The sequence below is a fragment of the Corvus cornix genome, chromosome 2 (genome assembly GCF_000738735.6).
Source record: "Corvus cornix cornix isolate S_Up_H32 chromosome 2, ASM73873v5, whole genome shotgun sequence".
NCBI classification, from domain to species: domain Eukaryota; kingdom Metazoa; phylum Chordata; class Aves; order Passeriformes; family Corvidae; genus Corvus; species Corvus cornix.
This window is the reverse complement of record NC_046333.1, coordinates 89,620,842-89,641,232: the sequence shown is the minus strand read 5'-3', so window position 1 is coordinate 89,641,232 and position 20,391 is coordinate 89,620,842. Positions and strand designations below refer to the sequence as shown.

The following is a 20,391-nucleotide window of genomic DNA, read 5'->3' as shown; positions in this document are numbered from 1 at the left end:
AGCCAAGATTCAGCTGAAGCTGCACCGCTGTCCAGCAAAGGATCATGTGACCAACATCGATAAGCGAAATTCCAGCCGCAAGACCTGGGTGAGATTAACCCTTTTAGTGCTGTGAAGAGCTGAAAACCTGAGGGAGAAGAAAGATGCTTAAGGAAGATGCTTAAAGCTGAAATTCTGTTGTAAAGCTATGATATGGCAGAGTACCCATTATAATTTCATGATGGCGTGGGGGGTGGAGCGTTCAACTTGTACTTGTTAACAAAAGCACCTGCGCTGAGCTAGGCAGATGCTGACGCAGCTGTAATTTAATGAGAAGTTTGAACAGGGAGAGATGGACCAGATGAGGACTTTTGCTCCAAATGGGAAAGGAGAAAACCTCAGTTCCTAGAGATGCTCCCAGAGATAGTCCTAAAGACGAAGATGAGGAAGACCCTTTGCTCCCAGGGAAGGAGAAGGGCCTCTGTTCTTAGAGATGAAATGCTCCCAGAGATGAGTGAAGAGAACTTTTATTTCTGAACAGCTCAACCTTAAAATTGTACCCCAGCAATTCAAGAGTGGACCCTCGAAAGCTGCAAGTTGGGGAAGGGACTCGCATGCGAGCAGAGAACCAACCCGGGCAGCTGTCTCGTTGTGATAATGTTTTCATTGCATGGGCAAGAGAGACTCCTCTTCCTAAATGGACTGAACAAGGTTATTATGGAAGTGGCAAACAGACTGAACATCTCAAAGGTTGTCTTTTTACATTGTCAGTGGGAGAAGGGAGGAAGGTGGGGGGAGTAGAAGTGTTCTGAAGGTGTGGTATGATTGTTTTTTCCCCCTCTTTCTTCTTTTAGGTCTGTTAATAAACTTCTTTATATTCTTTCAAGTTTGGTGCCTGCTTTGCTTTTCTCCTAATTCTTATCTCACAGAAGGTAAACAGTAATGAGTATTTTGGACCAAACCACTACACTAAATTGGTGTTTCTGCCCAGTTACAAACCGAACCCACTACAAAAAGAAAACCCAAGAACAGAAATAGACCACTCTATCCTAAATCTTGCTAATTATTTCACTGTATTAAATAACCTCAGCCTGCCTGGGATGGCCAGGTAACCCTGTTCTCCCACAGAACATGATCAACACTGTGAAGAGTAACAAAGAATTGATGATGTAACATATTTAACAAGAAATGAACTAAAAGGAAAAAGGATATCACAAACATAATTTTCACTTATAATTTTAGTCAGGAGTTTAGAAAAATTTTATCTGCCTTCAATAACTTTTGAACCTTTTATGACTGCCCTGTTTGTCTCTTTGCTACTTTATTTGCAGTGTTTCTGTACCTGCTGTACCAAAGCTGTGAACAACCATTTTAAAAGCGGGTTTAATCCATAATGGGGTATGCTTTATTTCCATTCCAGAAGAACCACCATGAAATGGTCTCTTCTCATCAGAAGGTGTATTCGAAGAATAGGCAGCTTCCACAGCCTCAATAACTACAGGTTTCACACTTTTTTGACTTCTTTGAATGTAGGATCACCTCTTAAGGGGACTCTAAATTTGATACATTCCTTCCCATACAGCACTGCTATATATAGCACCTTTCTTGTGGGTTTTCATCAACATTTTAGCATAAAAAAGAAAAAGAATTTCAGTTACGTCATGACAGACATTAAAACATTTGAAAAAATGGTAAAATTTTAGGGTGTTAGAGAAATCAAAGTCATTGTCACATTACATACTGGTTCACTGAGATCACAGAAGGGTACAAACTAAAAATCATTGTAGAAATTAAACAGGTCTTTAACTTTGTCTTTTGAAGTATCACCCTTTACACTGTTCTCTGAACTGCAAAACTCTCTAGTTGCAAGTTCGTTTACCTCTGAAGTGCACTGTAACAGTCAAACATTTTTGGGAAGAAGGGAAAAGAAAAATGTAAATTTTATGCTTACTGTTAAGCTGGAAATAGAAAAGAGGAATATCATTTTAGTACCAATGCCTCTATATCCTGGATAGGAGACAATGACTCAATCCTGAAGAACTTTATCTTCAACAAAGAGCTTGAGATTTTAGTTTTAATCAGCAAAGTGCTTTTGAGGAAAGTTTCCCAGTTCTCCCCACTTAACATTTGTTGATTCAGAACTCACTGCCATCTCAAAGTATAAAACTCTTTTGCATGCAGAGGAAATGGACACTCCCAAATGCCCTCCAACTGCTGATGGGGCTTCAGATGTTGGCAACAAATTAGAGCTATCCCGAAGTGAACTTCCCCAAAATGTGCTTCGTGTGGACACTGGCTCTTCATGAGTCCTACAGACCTGATCCTGTTGTGCTGTACTTCTTCCAGACAGTCTCCCTCTCCTACATGAACTCCAGTCCAAGGCAAGGAAGTGACCCCCGTACCCAACTCTTTCCACTTGTCTTCTCTGGCAGCCTATTTTCATATCTTCAATTCCTGTGTTAAAAGCCAGCTTTCAGGGGTTGTTCTCTCTGCTCAGTTTCTCATCTCTTAATGAGACTGCTTGACAGAGGTTTGCTTCTTTTGAGATTTTTACTTAAAAAAAAATCTACATAACTTTTGTATTAATATATGTCATAGAAACCGAAAACATAAATCACAAATTAATAACCATGACTTAGAAGTTGTGCACTTGCTTAAGTTTTCATAGTTCCTCCTTATTTTTTGCCGTCTTTTGGGAAAAATGAAGTGGAAGAGAGAGAATAGAAGAGAAATATGTCTTTATGTGTGTGAAGACCATTTTTCTACCATGAAAATAAAAATAAACATTAAAAAGGGGAAACTAGTTAAAATACATGCTTTCTTTTAATGTTTACCTGAAAGTAGAAAAGACTGGGTAAAACCCTGAAAATAATGACAATAACAATAATAATTTTTAAAATGTGCCATTTAAAATTAATTAGCTGTTGTGGTGTTTACGTATTTATTTATATTTTCATGCTGAATATAAAAAAATTTCTTTGCATGTTCAACAAATTATTTATTCATTTCGGTGAATGAAATGAACTGTTTGGGCTTTTTTTCCTCTTTTTTTCTTTCTATTTCCTGCCTAGAGAAACAATATGTGCCTCCAGGTTATTGAAATTACTTGACTCTCTTCAGTGACTCAGTTCGGCAGATCAATTATCAGTGATTCAGGTTCTCAGTGCAAAATGCACAAGATAAAGCTGAATTCAAATTATCAGCTAACCTTTTCTCAGATAGATTTTGGTACCTGTAGACTTTTCCATCAGAAAACAAAAGGAACATTGTGTTATTGTGTGCTGCTTGTGTTGAAAATACTTGTTAGCTTGAAGATCAACAAGTTTTCACAAATCTGAACAGAGAACGTGTAAATTCTTCTGTAGTCTGTGGTGAAAGTCTGAGCCCTTTGTTTGGCCTTGAATTGAAGCCAAACCCACAAGCTCTTCATACACTTAGAATTCTGTTGTTACTCTAGAAAGGAGGGAAAAAAAGCATTTGAGCTGTAAATGTGCAATCAATAGTTTTTTCTGTCACTGGGGAGAACTAGAGTGATATTTCTGCTATGTCCTTGAACTGGAATGCTATGTCATCAGGTGCATCTGTTACTCTTCATTGGGTAGTCATTTGGCTTAAGCTCAAACTGGCAAACTTCTGAATTGATTCAGGACAGCTTTTAAGACTTGTAACATTTATTCCTGGTTTTACAAATCCCCCTATGTGAAGAAAAAGCCTTAATGTTTTCACTGCCTATGTGTTTTCAATGAATTTTATGTTTTACCTATTTCTTTGTCTCTCTTCATGCCTGATCATTCGCCTTTTGAATGGCTTCTTTTTGACGAAACTTGAAAACCAAAGAGAAATGTATGTTTTCAGTGTTCATATTTCTGTTCCCTGAAAAAGATGAAATAGCATCTCTGCGATTTTGCGTCATGTTGACTTTTCACAATATTAAACTCAAATGTGTGATACCACTTTTTGAAACAGAATTTTTTTCCATTTAGCCCCTGAAAAATGACACATGCCTGAGTTCTGCCATGCTTAATATATAAATCCAAAGTAGTATGGATTGGAGTAGATGAGTTTTATTGACACCACAGGACTTGAGAATATCAAATGAAAACCAGGTGGATTTCCCTTTGAAAATGTGGGTACTTGAGAAAACCTGTAAATGAAACAGCAGCAGACAGGGAAAAAGAGCTAATAGGAAAACCATAGAAGAGATTAAAACTGGGAACAAATGAAAGTATGTTTCCTGCCTTTTGCACTGCTGTTGGCTCAGAAAGATGAATGAATAAACAACTGTATCTTGATAGTAGTCTGTTTTCTATATTCTGACCTCAGTCTTCCGGGTGCAAGAATAAAGGAGACAAAACACTCAGTTCTCCCTTCTTATACCCAAGGGTGTAAGGTACTGCTTTAACACTACCTTCAGCAAAGACCTGTGAACTCTTCATCTTTTCATGAAAGAGCCTCTGACCAGACAGAGTGTGCAGAAGGAGGTTCTGGATTATACTTGAATCTAATATTTAAAAAATTTCTATTATAAGCTTAGTAGATTAGTGAAAGAAACAAATGAGGTCTGAAAAGCAAAGTTCTCAAAGAGGGAATCTCCAGTATCCAGAGTCAGCATGTTCCTGCTTTGGTTATGGCTACCCTTGCAGGTAATGTTTTCCTCAGTACTTGGAATAATATGGATCCTCACCTAAAAGAAATTTTAAAAATTTACACTGAGAATTAATAAAATTAAAACGTTAAACCAGTTTTACACTGGGCAATAGATATATTTCATATTTATACCAGCTTCTATCTGTCATCTACCTCTCAATATTTTAATACCAACATTTAAAATAAATGAAATTACAACCTTACAGCTGAAGAATGATTTGTAGTAGTATGTTCTGCCAGGACAGCTGCCCAGCAGGGTCTCTTCCCCAGCTATGCTGAACACAGACTTCAAAAACTGCTTTCCAGTAATCTGGACGTTTGCACCATGGCTCAAGATACAATCACTGTGGCCTTAGTGCAAACTTAATGTGACTATAGAAATGACAATAATGCTTTTTGGTAATTGGTAATTAAAGTAGTGCATACTTATTTCTTTGTTGATATACATTCCTTTAAAGATTAAGTGAATGTTAACTTTTTTCTTTTAACTGCCTGGTCAAATAATTTTATTCCTTCACAGAGGGAAGATTTTGAAATGGCTATCCGTACTTTATGTGACCCTGGCTAGTGGGGTTTGAGTGCCTGATCTATGCGGTCTTCAAAAAAGTAAAGCTACCTGTCTCATCATGTGGAGGTGATCCTGGCACTAGAATCAGTGACAACTCGGTGACCTAGGTCACTGATTTCCCCTGAAATAAAAGTGTAGCTACCAGTAATGGAAATCTATCCTCCTCTTTTTGTTTAGTAGTTCCACTGGTAACAAAAATTGCACAATTAAAAGCAATGAGTGTATCTGCTGTGCTCTGCATGGGTACCTCTTCATGCATTAGTAATACAGATATTCAATAAAATCCTCATCTGCTTTCAGCTGACAATTGTTTAACTTTTCTTTACACAGAGGCTCATGGGTTTTTTGCAGCATGACAAAGCTTAATGGAGGTGTTGTGAAATGCTTTCATTGAAGATCTTTAATTATAGATGTCCTGCATGACAAGTTCTTCTTTAGCATATGTTTCTTCACTCCAAGAACATCAGTTTAAGTCAGTGATCAAAGTGTAGTTGAGGGAAAATCAGTATATTAATAAATCCAACCTTGCTCTCCATGAACTTCCCCTGAAAATTAACCCCAGCTCACCAGACTCAATCAGCATGTTTAAAGGTGCCATTCATACCAGGTACAGCCTGTTGAACCAAGCTGGTACAGCTTGGCTGCTCTTCAGTGTTTCTCATGCGACAATTCCTGCAAGATAACACATCGTCTTCTGTGAAGAAAGGGTCACTGATTGCCTTGAAATTTAAAAATTTCAGTTCAAATATTTTGTATTGAATATGTACCTATTTGGCTCTCTGCAACCCACTTATCTTTCAAAGATTAAAAATGTGCTTTTAAAATATATCAATTCTACAAACCTTTTTAACAGTTTTCATACAACTACATATATATTTAAATGAATGTAAAGTCAGCACAGCTGTTTTTACAGCATTTAGAAAGTTAAATCTTGAGTGTAGACACATTGCAAAAATATTTCAGCCATGCTTATTCCAAGTGAAAATATTAATTTACTATGTTTGATCGAACTAGGTAAATTGTGACTTAAATGGATGGCACAAATCTGCATTCGTGCCTGACCCTGTCAGAGCATAGGTGATATATGTGAAAATGAGAGAATTGTGTTTTTTCGAGTATTCATATCACTTGAGTGACAAAATTGTTTTGAGGGACTATTAAATTGCCTCTGCCTGTTTGCGTACACAAGGTATCAATTCTAAAGTGAAAAGGAGCAAGCATCCTCTTAAATATGGATATGACTACTTTACACATTAGAAAGGTTGTATAAAGAACGATGGGGAATAATTACAGATGCAAAATACAGGCTGGAACACTTTATTACGTAACACGGCTGAGCTTACATGTGGTTAGAAACTGATCCCGCTTTGGGAATTGTTTTGGGTTTTGTTTCCATTACTTTGCAGCTTGTAGTGCTGACAGTGAGCTTTGCAGAATGTCATAAAAGGTCAGTGGTGGAGCTAGCCCTCAGCCGTAACTGTATCTTAACTATGATCTAGAGGTTATAGAAACATATAAATACAGTTTTTTGGTGGCAATATTATTTTATTGCTTCTCTGGCTATTAAAAGTCAATGTATTGCCTACAGATGCTTACAATTTGCACCTCACGAGCTGTATGTGATGCAGTCACTAAATATAGTGGTTTGAAAGTCCTTGTATGCTTGTTATATGCCTCAAAATCCAGACATACTGAACTCCTCCTAGAGTCTGAGTTCCTCACATCAGTCCAGCTAAAGACTTAAGTTTTGAAGCCCCAACTCAGATCATGAAAAATCCTTAAATGATACTGAGAGAGTATTCTCTACATGCTGCATCTGTGGGATATACATTCTGTCCTGAAGAGTGTCAGCTAGACAGTAAAGAAACCAAAATGAACTTTCAATGCAAATTTATTTTTTGTTTAATTTACATGCTTCAGTTTCAGCACAATTATGTTTAAGTCCTTGCCAGCAAAGCACTTGAATAGTAAAAGTTGCAAAGCAGTTACAAAAGAAAGATTTTTTTTCTCATTAATCCAGTTAAATTCTTACAGGAAGTTTTGTGAAGTCGCAGGTATAAAAAGCCCTCCTTGCTATTGATCACATTTGCATAAATTAATCACAGATTTATATGGAAACAAAGCATTAGGAGGTCCAATATAATATTAAGAAATCTGAAATTAATTAAGGTGGCAAAGGTGGTTGTATTTTCTCAAACAGCAGAGATTATCCTTATTTGGTATAAATTGTTACTGCTCTACTGACTTGAGCAGACATATCCAGATTTAAAAAACTGATGCCATGAACTAACATGTTAAAAGCCCAAATACCTATTTTAACTTTAGCAGGATGTATTCCATCTTGTCATTAAGAGATAGCTTGAAAGACAGCTTTACTGTCCAATGGAAATTCCAGTAACAAAATTTTTAATAATGTTTCTCACAAAATAAAATAGAGACCTGAGAAAATCAAGCCTTTTGACAGATTAAAAGGCTGTGAGAAAATTCAAATCAGAAATGCTGAGATATTTGTTTGCAATATTTTTTATTTACGCAGAATTTTTCTTCATGCTTCAGTTGAAACACTTTCAAAAAACAAATGTAATATCCTCAGGAACAAGTATATGTGGTCAAGGGCAACTGTTCAATTTTGGGTGGGAATATGAGTAAACTGGAGGAGGTCCAAAGGGCAATTTTTTTACAAGATCCTAAAGAGACTTTAGCATTCATGAGGGGTTTTTTTGGTTGGTTGGTTGGTTGGGTTTTTTTGCTCTCTTCTGTTTTTTAAGCTCAGGCTATTTTCCTTTTCTAAGTGAAACACAGTTTGCAAACTTAAGCTTGGGCCTTAAGTCTTAAAGACTTTATTTCTTCTTTGTACATTCATTTCCTTTTATGCACATTTTGTGTCTGAATTCTTTACATTTTGCACCTCTTCACTGGGAACTTTAGGAAAGAACTATTCCATTTCATCTAATTTTTTTTTTTCAACTCTTTTAAGGAGAGGTGAAGATGTAAAGAAGGTCAGAATTGTCATTATAATGACAAAAGCTAGCTAGTCACAAATGACTGGCTCATGTGAAAGGCTCATAAGAGAAAAAGACAGACAGGTTCAGCTAATTTTTTTTGTTATCCCTTCTTCAAGACACTTTAATGTAATTTAGAGAAAGAATATATGAGGTTTCCCGTAGTTGGAAGTGCAGTTGGTGTTGGGGTTACCAAATGTGGTGTAAATGGGGGGTTGTAGACAATGCAGTTTATCAGACCTCTTGAGGCCATTGATTAAAATCTCATGCATTTTCCACAGATTATTTTGTGGCCTGTACTGATAACAGCCCTCAGTCTGATCACCGTGTTGGTTCATACTATCCTGTTTAACCAGAAAAAGTTTAAATATTTGTTCTAATCAAGTTTTCTAGACTCTGCATAAGGGATGCAGAGACATATATCTGCAGAAGTGAAATCGTAACAAACCTAGCAGGAGTGGCTAAAACTTTTGGATGTTTTTTAGTTGAAATAACAACGAAGGCCATTTCTAACTTACGTGAATCTATGGTTGGATATGGTTGGATAAGTTGAGCACCTATACTGATTATATGCAAGAATTACCAGGTAATGCTGCAAAAAAATGAAATTACATATTCTTTGATTGTTTTCAAGAGAAAATGTCTTGTGTTAACTTCTTCAGATGCCACACTTCTTTCCTGTTGCTCTTTGTCCCAAATAAGGAGACAGGAGAATGCTAGCATTTCACATTTCCCATGAAATATACATAATATATATGAAATTTATGCTGTGTTTTGCATTTGAAGAAACAAGATTAATTAAAGTAATTATTCAAAGTCAACTTTTAGTGACATACTTTACAGAATTATGGTTAGTCATCACAATGCTTATGTTTCTCCAAGTAGATATTTTTTTCTAAGACAAATCTAGTTGAGTCATATTTGTATGCTTCTGGTGAATTAGTGAATTTAAGGTAGTTTGATTACTTTAACTACATATTTTTTTTTGTTGGAATGGATTTCGACTGTAACATTTGAAATGAATAATTGTAAAAATCTATCCTCTTAATTCTTGATGTGGTTTTAGCTTGATAGTTTCATCTTTCACTGTGTACTGTACCAGTATGTTTGCTTTACCAAAAAGCCCTTCATGTCTTTCCTCATTTTTACATCATTATAGACCCAGTGAACCTAGGAGAGAGGTATTTTGGTTCTAAAGTGAAAAAAAAAATTCTTCATGTTTTGACCCCAGAATTTTAATCTTTGAACTTCATTCAGCATGTTTCACTAGGAAGTCAGAGCTCTCTGTGTCCTCTGTATTTCTAGTGTTTTGTTGTAAACAGTACCATCCTCTTATGCCCTGACAGTCTTCAGCACAAAGTCCAAACATCTGAAAGAACAAGTACTTTGTATTCTGCATATGTTTTGTTGTCTGTGTTTTTTATATTTCTAATGTCTGATAGTTCTATTAAAACTAATGTGTTAACTTAAAAGGGAAAAAAAAGCTATTTTAATAACATTTAGAATGGATAATTAGCTTACTTAGCACCACAATATTAGGAAATTTGATGAGTGATTTGTTTGTATGTGTTGATTACAAATTTAAATATTTTTCCTTGCAGCTCAAATACTTTATTAAAGCTACTCTACATTTTTTCCAAGTTTCATTTTATTTGGTTTGATGAGCAATTATTACTTCTAATACACTTGCAAAATATTGTTATTACATACATGATGAAAATATTCTATTCTGCTTTGATGTAGCATTTGATTCCTCAGTTGAAGAATCACTATCTAAATGTGTGAAACTATATGCACTTAATGCAAATATGGACAAGAAAGAAGGATTGGCTGTCTAAAATGCAATAAAAACATGCTTACTTATTTTACATGTTAAAGCATTAGCACAGATTAGTATTTAAATTGTTGGGATCTGATTTACAGGGAATTGTGTGCAAGAAAGCTTTAATGATTTAATGATACACCTTTTCCATTACCACCTTTTTTTCCTTGGCAACTGTGTTCTGTACATGCATGACAAACTCCAGTGTATGTATTCATGATAAATTGCTTATACACATGAAATCCTAAAGCCTCCTGAAAATTAGGTCAGTGTGAACAAACAAATGCTGGGTGTTACACAGGTTAAGCCCTCTGACACATTTATCTGAAGAAGAATGTGGGAAATAATATGGGAAAAACTGCAAATGTCTTCAGATCCTTCTTTGTATATATACTTTCTCTTTTCCCGTTTTAAAAACTTGTTTAATAGATTTTTTTGTTCTCCACAGAAAACACTGACAGTGTGCTTTTAAATCTAAAAATAGAGGTCTCCTATGAGCAGTGGTTTCCCTTTGCACTCTCCTGCAGTCTCTGTTTCTTCTTGCATTCCTCTTCCCTTCCTTCATAATTGTTAAAAGTCTCAGAGAGAGTGCTTTCAGTACTTTATTTTTCCTTGATATAATCAATACTTTTCACAAAGCTGATTTCTCTTGCCTTTTTTACTTTTTTTCTTCTATCTTTTTCTACCTCTATTTCATTTCATTCAGCCAACAGCAGAATACCTTTCCCCTCATGTTCAGTCAGGTCACTGCAGACCAGTAACACTGGTCCATCGATGCCCTGGATCCCTGACAATATTGTAACAAGTTGCTCTCTTACAGAGTTTGCAGTGGAAAGAAAAAACTCTTGCCCTAAAAAAACAAAAAAGGCTTTCAAAACCCAAAAGAAATCTTTTATATGAAAAAAATGACAACAGACCCATTTTAAAAATTGAGAATACTCATCAGAAAGCAAAGGTTTCCAAATATATATTGCTCCGCCTGCTGTGCCCTTGCTTCCAGGTCTGCTTTCATTCAACTCAGTGGCTTTCTGAGCTGTGGCAAAGTCTACATAATTTCTTCAGTCCCTAGGATGCCTCTTTTAGTGTCACTCTTGGGAACATGTTTGGTGCCTTTTCCTCTCAGAGGTATCTTTGTCTTTTTCTGTGTTGCACAATCTAAGCTTTGCATGACTTTCAGCCTCCTCTTGGAGAGTAAGTTGGTCAGAGGATAAGCAGAATCAATCCTTAGCAACAAATGCCATCTAACACAGAATCACAGACCCATAAAACCTGCTAAGTTGGAAGGGAGTCAGTTGTTTCCTTTTTTAAGGAGGTACATCACAGAAATAAAGACTTATCAACCTTGTGACCAGTACAAATCCAAAATACAGTCTCATACTAGCCACTGTGAAGAAAATTACCCCGGCCAAAAGCAACACACTGAATCTTCTGCAGAAGTCTTACATTAACCTGTGGTCTGTAACATGAATCTTAGCTGAAGTTTGTGCTGCTATTTCACCAGTGTTTTCCACATCAACTGCTGGCATGTTATACATCAACAGTGCTATATCTTCATCACATAGTTGATCATAACTAGCCTAAGAGAACTAGAGAGTCATTCTGTGGTTGGTCAAGTAACTTCATCCATGGCTGTCCTTCACTAGACTCTGTATGGGTCCTTTTGCTGTGTTAAAATGAATAGATTCACAGGTTTCCCCCCTTGGTCTCACACAAAGCTGCTCTCAGTGATAGTGGTATGAGGAAAATATTTTTAAAATGTAACATCTAACTGGAACAATTGTTATAAATGCAGATATTTTTAAGAATGAATGAAAGCAGCATCTGGTAGGTAGCAAGAGCATTTTTAGATCTGAAAACTATTAGAAGGTTTCTAACAAATGCAATTTTTAATTTTGTTTTTTTTCAATCACTTGATTATCATAAATCTGCTGCTTTGCCAGAATGTATGTCTGGCAGGTCTCACTTCATGGCCCATACCCATTGTTGTCACATTGTCTAAATCAATTCAGGAGAAGGAAAGTCTCACACTGGAAAATACAGGAAAATACAGTGCAGGAATTTATTGTGGGATGCTTGGGAGTATTATCAGCTGCCAGGCAAAATAGTCTGATTTCTACAAGCAAGGGAGGCAAGTTGCCAACTCATCCCAAAGCAAAAACTAACACCAGCCTATTCTCTTGCTTGGTGTCCTCTACTGATTATACAGTGCAGCAAAGTACTGGCTAAAGGCTTTGCTGTGAGCAACTGCTAAATGCTACATCATTGCAGATATGATCAAGCTGAATTGATTTGGCCATGATTCATTAATTCATAGTGAGTAAGTATCATAGTCATTCTAAGGTAGAAAGCTCTACTTTGCATCATGAAGCAGTCTAAAAGTATATGAGCTAGATTCTTTTCACTGAAATTAGATGGAAGTATGCTGAAGAAGTTCACCTACTATTTTCCAGATGGTAAAAGGCATTTGTGCCATTAAATTTAGCTAGAATTAGAACAAAATAAAAGCTTAAAATGCATAAAATGTGGATTTTTGGTCCTGACTGCAGCTGTTTGTTTGAAAGATTTACTCCTTTTGCACCACAGAACTGCCTAAAGGAGACATTTCAAATTCATTCTAATTAGAATACATTGGAGCAGAATACATTTCTACACAGGAAAATTTTCTGCCTAAAAATGCATATCGGCTGTTCTAATATTTCTTCCAAGATATCATCTAAGGGCTTCTGATCTATAAGAATTTGGGCTATTTTTACCCCATTAGAACACTGACACAGCACTGGTTCTGTTTACCATTTAAGGCTACACTAAATATGGAAAGAGTATTGTTTAGCCAGCCCTATGAAAGTTTTGGTCAAACTGCTTACCTCTGTTCTGTTACACCTGTTGCTGGACCCCTAGTCGGTTTTTCAGCTGTGTTAAAAATGCAGAAGGGCTCTGGACCAGAGAGAGCTAATCCAAGAGCTAGCTAAGGACACAGCTCTGCCTTTTGGTTAGTCAGAAGCCAAAAAGTAGCTAGGAGACATAGGAGAGTCCCTGAGTATTGTACATTTATTTAGGGCAAACCGTAGGTGGCTCAGAGTGACCTGGGTGCATTGTGTTATGGAGGGGGCACATAAGGCCAATGGTACCAAATAGAAAAGCAAAGGAAACATAGGACACAAATCCGTGTGAAGCCAGCATTCACTGGTTTCACAAACTCAGAGAATAGCTTTTTAAATAGAAATTAGTATTTTCTCTTCCTTGGGCTTCGAATATGATTATACAGGCCACTTAGAAATTCCTTTTGCATTCCAGTAACTGAATTTAAAACTCATCTCTGAGGTTTTATTCCTCTTATGGTATTAGTTCAAAGTAGTTCACCCTAAATAATCTGTTGTCTTTAGACTTGATCCCTTCTGTTGAACTTATGCACCTACCACGAGAGTTTCACCCTCTTGCTCTACAAAAATCATTCCTGTTACTGTTTCTCGAGTAGGGGAGTCTACCTTCTCCATAATCACTATATTTCCAGAAGTGATAGTTTACAAGGAAGGTTCATCACCTGACTTCATTTGGTATTTGTTTCTATTTGTCCTCTTTTTTTTGCTTGTCAAGAAAAATTATCCCTGGACATGTTCTAAAGTTGAGCTACAAAGAATCAGTAAATTCATTTCCTTAGCTTCATAGAATTCTTTTTAATATATAGAATTTAATCAGCTGTCTGATTCTTCCTTAGATTTACCAGTCTCTGGTGTTTCCCATTCATGTAAGTAACAATCAAAAGTTTCATAGTCAGGATGTCTGTATTGTATACTCAGGTGCTAAACCTGGCTATCAAGGGATGCAGAAAGTAGTATAAATACCCTGAGTAACTGATTTCTGATAAATTTTAAATGTCAAAACAGTGCAAAGGATGATATTTGCTATATACTGTCTACTAACAAGTCATATTTTTTTAGCTGCTGTTAAGCTTCCTCTTTGGAGCAAAGAAACATCAGAAAGGTTTCTCAGGAACAAGAAGATATAGTAATTGGAAGAAAATCTGCTGTGCTGACTTATAGCAATAGTTTGTTCTCTCATTAGAAGCGGTAATAATCTCCAAAATGTTCAGACTATTCTTTGGATGAATAACGAGTTAGGGAATGGAAAGTCAAAGCTTTCTTCTGCAGTATCCAATGGAAACTGCTTTATGTGTCTAAGATATTGTAGATTCTGGACATGAAGATACATATACTTGTGTGGAGGGAGAAAGAAAGAGAGAGAGAGGGTACTCACATAGTTTTTAAAGTTCTGTCTCTTCATATGGACACCTTAAACATTCAGGCATTGGGTTATATTAAACACTGGGACAGTGTAGCCTGACAGTACCTCAGCTGGCAGATATTTTTTAATGATGGTTTCTCCTGTCTGGTGTAATCTTACTTGATACATTCAACAACACTTTAAGGACTCTTTTGTAGAAGTTTCTAATCCTGTATCTGGGTAACTTACTGAAAATGTAACCTGACAGTGGAGTGGAATCTGTCTTTGCTTCTTTTCGTAAAGGGATCAATAGCACTTTACACCTAATCTTTATTTCAGCTTTTAGGCCTTTAATGCATCATTTGCTCCCTTTTGACACATAGGGAGAAAAAAAAGTGCTACAAAACAACAATATAATTTTTCCTTCAATATAATTGACAGGAAACTTTTTCTTTAGCTATGTGGAAAGAAAAATCTAAGAGTTAGGGTCACAGAAAACATTTATTTTGTTTCTCAGAAGACTGGGCAAAGGAAATGACTTTTCAATCAATATAAAGCTAGTCAATCAGAGAAAAAGACAAAAAACCCACAAAAAACAGTACAGAGGAAATTGAAGGGCCTTTTGCACTCTGTGCACAGGGTTGAAGGAAGCATTTTCCCTAGACTATGCATGAGCAACTGCTCTGCTAGTTGGCTTCCCTCATCTGAATCAGCAGGAGCCAATATGGGGAGAAAGGGAGACAAAAGATGTTGTGGCTCATTGAGTCAACCAGGCTTGTCATCATTAAAGACTTCTGTTTAGGGTCTCCCTCTGTTCCTGCATGCCACCCTGATGACAGTGGAAGGGATGCTTGACATTTGAACTACGAAAGGAAGTCATGGTCTGTGAATTTTTGACAAATAAAGGAGTAATAAAGAATATTTTATTCAAACATGTTCTTGCTTTCCACTAGACCTGTTAGAGAGTGCACCATTTTTTTTTTTTAATTTTGTGAATGTTTATGAGGGTTGGAATGTCTCTAATTACTCATATTACAAACATACCTAGCTGGACCTCTCAGTTACTTAGCACATGTTGGCAGTTTTGCACCACAATGAAAACAATGAAAAACTGTTGAATTCATGATAGTGAAGTCAGAAGTTTCCTCATAATTAGGAACAAACTTGAACGTGAGAAGAAATCAGTAAGTACTATTTCTGCAGAGGACAACTAGCAGAGCATATTATCAGATGTAGCTAAAACTATCCAAGCCCTGAACTGTGTGGTGTTTCTTAGTTCCTTTTAGGTTTTAGTTTATTATTTTCAAATGCAAGAAATTCAAATAATTAAATCAAAGAATACAGAAGACAACTTACACAGCACCATGACAGCTATGTGAGAAAAGAAATTATGATAGAGACAAAAGAGAGAATCTCTATCACCGCCAAAACAATATAACTAGCATTTTTTGAATACTTACTTGAATTTTTATGGTGTTATTATTTACTCATATGGTAATAGGAATCCAAGGCGTTGAAATTTATAGGACAAATAATTTTGTACCTTTCACATATTACTCTGTGATAAAGATGGTCTTCAACCCTCTTTCCTGGAGGCCTGCTTCATTTTCCCAGTAGTCAGATTTGAAATTCTTAATGACAGGTTTGGAATTACTGAATTTTGCATAAATTGGCTTGCTCTTAAGTATGAGATGCTTGTTTTTCCCACAGATTTTGAAGTAATCTATCAGTTTTCAGTATCAGCTTCATCTCTACCTTGCAGATATCAGTCAATTTTCACCTTTCAGGAGATGGGCTAAGTTCAGTCCAGGGCAGTTATACCATTCTCTAACCAAGATATTTATGTCAGTCTGCCCATTCAGATGGACTTTGCTTCTGGACCATTCCACCACAGTTTACACTTTTTCACTGCCTAGCCTACAGGTGTGGTGTCAGCTACAGACATGGACTATGTGGACTGCTCGCTGCTACAGCTCAACAGAATGGTGCACACCTCCCCTGCATCTCCTTTAAATGACAGCTTCTCAGGCTGTACAGCACCATCTCTCAGTGCACAGAGTATGGAAAGAAAGATTTTATAAAATTCTCTGCATAACAACACCTTTTCCTCCATGGAGAAAAAAGTTTGTTTCTTTTTTCTTCTCTTAAGCTAGCAGGAAGGTAATTTGCAGGAAGCCAGTTGAGTAACCACTGAAATCCACCTCAGCTGATGCTTCCTATATACACTGAACAATGATTTAAGCTTCCACATTTTAGTTAGAGTCTAGAAATATGGATGGCTGCTTAAAGCAACTTTGTGAAGAGGGAAAGGAAACACTGTACACCACAAAATGTGTGGGTTTTTTCAGTTACCCCAGTTAATTGGAAAACTTATGAAAGTTCAGGAAAAGGTTACACAAACACTGATTAACCCTCTATCCACTCGCAGGACATTATGTCTTGGATTAATTTGCTGAGAAGAAAGACTGAATAAAACCTCCGAGAGTTTACCCAATTTTATTTAATCTATGAAGCAGAATTGAAGAATTCCAGATAAGATACAAGTAAGAACATTAACTAATATAGATTTTAAAATGGGAATGGATAATATGACCTAGAAGGGGGAAAATTAAGAATATTTATGCCAGTATTTCAGCATAAATGCTTACCACTATGCAGACTTTCTAGCCTAATGCAAAATCAGATAAAAGGTGTAATTTGAAATACATTGCTAAGAAAGAGTCAAGAGGTTAAACAATGCAGTTAATAAATGTAAATAAGCAAACCAAGGAGACTGAAGTTGAGTTCATGAATCCTGATTTAAGGAAATACTTTTGAAGATGCCTAATGGGGACATGCTGTAGTGATGATCACTTTTTTGAAGCTGATCATCTATCAGAACTGCTTAAAATTCAAACAGGTCGATGCCAGAAGTACAAGAACCAGTTGCCCACCCACAGAAAACCCAATCTATTAGGTGCTCAAATTCTTTAAACACAAAACTTTAAAACTTTAAAGGTGTTTAATACAAGAATCTAATCCAAGGCTGAGGGCACAAAAGAGGCATTGCAGGATTGTCACAAATTATCTGTAACACTTGTATCTCCCCATCCTTCACAATGGACTTCCAGGCAGGGGAGAAAGTAGGTCAGAAATATTCTGCCTGAATCCAGAAAAACTGCAACAGCCAAGAGCAGTGCTTTTCATCCTGGAAAGTAAAGGTGGGGCAGAGGGTACATAGCCTTCGTGCTCATATGTTTCAGTTCATCCTCAAAAGAGAAAGATTCTAAAGTATAGATATTAGATTAGACATTAGATTGTCTGTTCTTTGTCTAGATTCCCAACAAAGTCCTATTGTGAGTTATGAAGAGATGAAGGTCATTCTATAAACCTGCAAAGCACCAGGACATCGAAAATCCATCGTTATTGGGACCTAGTAGTGTTTACATTAACCCTATTGAGTGAATGATCAGAGACCTTCAGGCTGTTCTTGAGCCAGCACTTCACAGTTCCTCTTTGACTCTTCCCTGGCCATGGGGTTTGGTGGAGGGCACAGGAGCTGCTCAAGAGGACCTTGTCGAAGCTACACAGGAAGGGACACTCCAGCCATCAAGCACTTGTGCATTGTTTCTGCACATTGACATACATTTCCTTCCATTGCCATTCCATTCCACCCACCATGGTAGATAATACATCGTCAGTCTGAAAGACCTTTTAAAGGGCTGCAGTCCAACTTCCTTCCATGAGCACAAACCACAGCACTAACTGTAGGGGAATACAGAACAGAGAAGTAATTTCCACAGAAAGAAAAAGTTTCCCCAAATGATTTTTCATAGATAACATTTTGTTTCATTCAAGTATAGGTGCTGGATTTCATTTTGTCTATGTCCAGGTACTTGACAACTGCAGGCACAGATTCTTCTGTGTGAGTAAAAATGGTTTTTTAAATAAAATGCATCTTTTTATTTTTACAGTTTCTATAGCTGATACTGTTCAAACTCCTTTTCTAAGAGTACTAAACATTGTCTGTATCATTGAGTGATTTATAGGTTTTACCACTGCTGAAAAAGGTGTTTGTGAATTAAAATCCGTGCTTTTGATGTTTGTAGACAGAGTAGGTCCTGAACTTCACTGTCCATATAACTATATTTTAAAGCACTGCCTTTTGGAGTCATTGGTTATTTCTAAAAATAAACCAATTGAAAAGGAAGCAAACTCTTCCAGGAAAGCTATTTTTTTCCAATTATAGACAATTAAAATTGTCATTAAGTAGAAAATACATTAAAAGTAGTATCAGATTCTCAGTGGTAAAAAATATTCTTTCCACCATGAAGTCATATCAGACACCAACTATTGTCATCTAATTGATCCCATACATTATTTCCCCAAGTATTTTTTATATTTGAAAATCATAACTCATTAATAGTTGTATAACTAGATTAAAATTTCATTTTTTTGATGAATCTTCTTACATGTTTCATATATTATGACCAATTTTGTAAAATGAAAAGATATGTAGCCCTAGAACTTTCCCATACTTGAGTTATGTAGAGAGCCAGTGTGTTAGTGTGCAAAATTAAATAATAACTAATAAACGAAAATCAGAATCATTGTCCTGAGAATCAACAGAAGTTTAGCCACTCATTAAATGGGAGCATGATCAGGCCTAAAACTAGAACAAAATTTAGCAACTCCGTTGCCATGGGAAGTATGGGAATGACAGCATATTGCAGGAGCTCATTTTCAAAAGGATGCTGGAGTACCAGTGAAAAAAACCAGACTATACCTGTCCATTCAATAAAAAGACAGTCTTCCCAGACTAGCTCTCTTCCATGGAGAAATATTGTCATACATTTCAGTAACAGCTGTTTACCTTACCAGTCCAAGGTGGGAATGACACAGGAGAAGTTGGAGAGAAGAGTGCTAGAAGATTCAGCCACAGGAGAGGGAGATATGCCTTAGTCTCTGCTGGAGCCAGCAGATAGTCATGAAAGTGTTAAAAAATCTTGATAACTTTTTACTTTCCTGTGCTGAATTTCTTACATACTGTTTTCCATTTAACCTGCTGAAGTCAGTGTAGTTAATTTCTTGTGCTTTGATGGGACATAGGTTTAAGTCACTGTTTGAACTAGACAGACCAAGATTTTTCATTACTATTATTAAAAGCAAAATTATTAAGCTCTTTAAAAAGATCAGTGACAGCATCTGAAGGTATGATTTCTATGGCAGTAGATTCCCTGGCCTAGCTGTATTTACCAACAAAATAATTTAGCATACAAAAAGCCAGCACTAAACAAATGATGTAGGTTTAATTAATGTTAGTGTGAATGCATTAGTGTGTATAAACCACTGTAAATCCTTACATCCTTCTCAAAATCACATAGAAAGTTCTTTTGATTTTAGTGTATTAAAGTGTTTCATATTCTACTTCACTCATTTTAGGTCAGTCCTTAAATGTCTGCGCTGAACTGTAGGACTGTAAAGAGATGTACATATGTTATAGAGTACTGCTTGTATACAAAGGTTTTTTCTTGGTTTGTTTCTTAGTTATTTTTTTTTCTCAGCCTACTGAATTTTATAAAATGTTTACTGAGAGATGCCCAGTACTCTCACTTCAAATAAAGCAATCAGTTCTAAACAGCATTGACTCAGGGGGTAGCCCTCAGCGATAAGCACTGGTCTATTTAGACTGTTCTCTATTCTGTTTAGGCGTTTCTTCATTTCAGACTACATGGGGTAAGGGCAGGAGCTAGCACAGTGACGTGGTCTCAGTCCTAGGCCTCAGAGCATACCCTGTGACATGGCCCCAGGCTCTTTTCTATTAAGCTGACCTTATGTCTCAAAGCCTTATGACCTGTGACACCACTCAATTGTTATTTAATCAATTCAGTCAAAATTAAAAAGGTGTATTTTTATTTGCTTTAACACCTTTTCTTTCTGGTATTTGTTTTGGTGACCTTTGAGTATTGGATTTCAGCTGTCAATAACACACCGCATGCCAGATTGCTTTTTCTAATAAATAATGAAGCAACTTCTGAGGATTATTTGGATTGCATTGATGCGGGTTAGAAATAGTCTGCAAACACAGCCCAAAAAGAACAATGAAGCTGCATATTCTCAGACCATCTCACAGGAAACACAGCTGGAGAAAAGGACTGTAGGCACTGACTAAA

At 36.5% G+C, this 20,391-nt stretch overlaps 1 long non-coding RNA gene across 1 annotated transcript in view; it reads right to left on the bottom strand.

Moving 5' to 3' along the window:
* The window catches only part of LOC109143865, a 44,369-nt gene extending 31,429 nt beyond the window's left edge, over positions 1 to 12,940 (bottom strand). The window contains exons 1-2 of the long non-coding RNA XR_002044247.3: positions 12,883 to 12,940; positions 5,799 to 5,866 (exon numbers count right to left, since the gene is read on the bottom strand). This is a non-coding gene — a long non-coding RNA (uncharacterized LOC109143865). The remainder of the gene's footprint in view (positions 1 to 5,798; positions 5,867 to 12,882) is intronic.
* Positions 12,941 to 20,391: the final 7,451 nt, after the last annotated feature.